Below are 3,167 nucleotides of genomic sequence, written 5' to 3'. Positions count from 1 at the left end.
TTGGCTTCTCATCTTGTTTCTTAAGTTACACTAACCAAAAGCCTGCCACCCTCTTTTCTATCTTAAAACTAAAAATAAAAGGTATTTTCTTCATAGTTTGTTAAACATGACTGGGTTGACTAATAAATATTTCTTCTAAATATATTGTAATTTATTATTCAGAGTGCAATGTGTACAATTTTCATGTGTCACAAGACCAGTTGTGATCTACCTGTTGCTAACAATCACTAGCAAATTCTTTGTCAGAGAGTCTAGTTTCCAAAGAGTTAAGTGTGGCTTGGACATTTTTTGAAGAATTTTGGGCAAAGTGTTATAACAGAGGTTTTGTCAATACAAAACTTCCTGGTTAAAAAAAAAATCAAAGACTTCTGAAAAAATAATCTGGTAGCATTCCTAGGGCTTGTCTTGAAAGGAGTGGTTAGTCATGTGATCTTGCTGCCAATTAACCTTGGCTCTAAGGTCAGAGGTCAGAGCTATTCCTATACCTTAGTCCTCCAGGTGTAGGTTAGGGGGAAAAGGTGGCAATTTGGAGGACAATTTACAAGCCAGATATAATCATCTGAAATGTTGATTCTGTGATTCTGTGTCATCCTAAGAATTTACGGCAGCCGGAAGGAAGGCAAATACGTTGTGCTAATTCAACCAGTTATAGCTTCCTTCCCTGTTAGTCTGTACAGGAAAGCTTCTATAGAAGTTGTAAATCTCACCTTTCTGCAAAACTAATGAGAAGGTGTCACTGAGTAGGAGGAATAACCTGAGGTCCCTACAAGCAGGAGGCAGCATTAAAAGGGGCTTCTGAGAGTTTCACCTAGAAACAGAAGAACTGACCAGGAAGCTAGAACCAACCCATGTAAAGGAGATCATCCTTCATCAGTGGAGGTGATGAAAAGTTGGTTGATTTTCACACTACTGGTCTGTCTAGTAAGCGTGTCTTGAACCAGGAACAGCTTTTTTTGGTCTTTTTTGATTTTTATTAATTCACTCAGTAAACAATTATTGATCATCTAAACACTGTATTAGGCTCTAGAAAAACAAATATGAGTACTACACATATGCAAGAAGTTGGTAGGTTAGTAAATAGAGGAGCCATGAAAACAAATAAAACCAAGGCAATGAGACAAGTACTATAAAGGAGAAATAACAGCCATGTGACCAGTGGCAAGATTTACAAAATGGCTCATTGAGGTTCAGAACTGAAACTATGGCCATGAATCTACATGATGTCATGGACCCCAAAAGCGATTGAACTACAGATCATGATCTCCTGCCTACAATAATTAACTGACGGTAGAGGAAACAGTTTAGGTGGTAAAAGAAAAGTCTCCAGACACACTTCTCTGGCCTAGGCCATGCTTTTCAAGGTTGCCTTGACTGTAGTTGAACTGCGTTGTTAAAACCACTTGACTAGCTGTAAGCTACTTATTTTACATTAATATTGAACCCCTGGGTTTCCTTGCACATATTCTTAATTAATTAATTTCTTCTTTCAGTAAGCAGTAGATCATAGAGAATGACTTCAGGATAAGTGTAGAATGAGACTCCTGGATCAATTATAAACTATCAATTTGGGATGCCAAGTTATTCAGTCTTAGTGTCCTGAAGCCACCTCACTCTCCTGCTCGTATCAACATCTACAACTCCAATGACAACTGTGTTCCTTCTAGACTCAAGCTCATTCCTATAGAAAGTTTAACTGCTAGTGCGATTGGTAGCGGAGAGGGGACCCCAGAGAGTCCTGAGCAGCCCCGCCACCGCCGCCACTGACGGCTTAGTTACCGTCACATCCCGGGAGGAGCAGTAGCTGCGGCAGCCGGTCCCAGTCACCATCACTGCAACCATGAGCAGCGAGGCCGAGACCCAGCAGCCGCCCACCGCCCCCCTTCCCCCCCGGCCTCCCCACCCTTCCCCCTGCCCTACCTGCCACCCCCTCCGCGCCCCCATCACCCCCCTCCCCCGTGCCCCCGCCACCCCTGCCCTCAGCGACACCGACACCGACACCAAGTCCAGCACTACGGGCAGCGGTGCAGGGAGCGGTGGCTCGGGGGTCTCACATCCACAGCGCCTGCCGCGGGGACAAGAAGATCATCACAACGAAGGTTTTGGGAACAGTAAAATGGTTCAGTGTAAGGAACGGATATGGTTTCATCCACAGGAATGACACCAAGGAAGATGTATTTGTACACCAGACTGCCATGAAGAAGAATAACCCCAGGAAGTACCTTCGCAGTGTAGGAGAGACTGTGGAGTTTGATGTTGTTGAAGGAGAAAAGGGTGAGGAGGCGCAAATGTTACAGGTCTTGGTGGCGTTCCAGTTCAAGGCAGTAAATATGCACTGGACCGTAACCATTATAGACACTATCCATGTCGTAGGGGTCCTCCACGCAATTACCAGCAAAATTACCAGAATAGTGAGAGTGGGGAAAAGAACAAGGGATCAGAGAGTGCTCCCGAAGGCCAGGCCCAACAACGCCGGCCCTACCGCAGGCGAAGGTTCCCACCTGACTATATGCGGAGACCACAATATTCCAACCCTCCTGTGCAGGGAGAAGTGATGGAGGGTGCTGACAACCAGGGTGCAGGAGAACAAGGTAGACCAGTGAGGCAGAATATGTATCGGGTATATAGACCACGATTCCGCAGGGGTCCTCCTCGCCAAAGACAGCCTAGAGAGGACGGCAATGAAGAGGATAAAGACAATCAAGGAGATGAGACCCAAGGTCAGCAACCACCTCAGCGTCGGTACTGCCGCAACTTCAAATACCAACGCAGACACCCAGAAAACCCTAAACCACAAGATGGCAAAGAGACAAAAGCAACCGATCCACCAGCTGAGAATTCGTCCACTCCCGAGGCTGAGCAGGGCGGGGCTGAGTAAATGCCGGCTTACCATCTCTACCATCATCCGGTTTAGTCATCCAACAAGAAGAAATAAGAAATTCCAGCAGTAAGAAATGAACAAAAGATTGGAGCTGAAGACCTTACGTGCTTGCTTTTTGCCCATTGACCAGATAAATAGAACTATCTGCATTATCTATGCAGCATGGGGTTTTTATTATTTTTACCTAAAGACGTCTCTTTTTGGTAATAACAAACGTTTTTTTAAAAGCCTGGTTTTTCTCAATACGCCTTTAAAGATTTTTAAATTGTTTCATATCTGGTCAAGTTGA

At 44.8% G+C, this 3,167-nt stretch overlaps 1 pseudogene; it reads left to right on the top strand.

Moving 5' to 3' along the window:
• Positions 1–1,837: 1,837 nt before the first annotated feature.
• Positions 1,838–2,966, top strand: LOC105725644 (Y-box-binding protein 1-like; annotated as a pseudogene).
• The last annotated feature ends 201 nt before the right edge of the window (positions 2,967–3,167 follow it).

This window comes from Aotus nancymaae, unplaced genomic scaffold (genome assembly GCF_030222135.1).
Source record: "Aotus nancymaae isolate 86718 unplaced genomic scaffold, 86718_ANA_hifiasm-v0.15.2.pri h1tg000007l, whole genome shotgun sequence".
Lineage (NCBI taxonomy): Eukaryota > Metazoa > Chordata > Mammalia > Primates > Aotidae > Aotus > Aotus nancymaae.
This window is presented reverse-complemented; position numbering and strand designations above follow the sequence as displayed.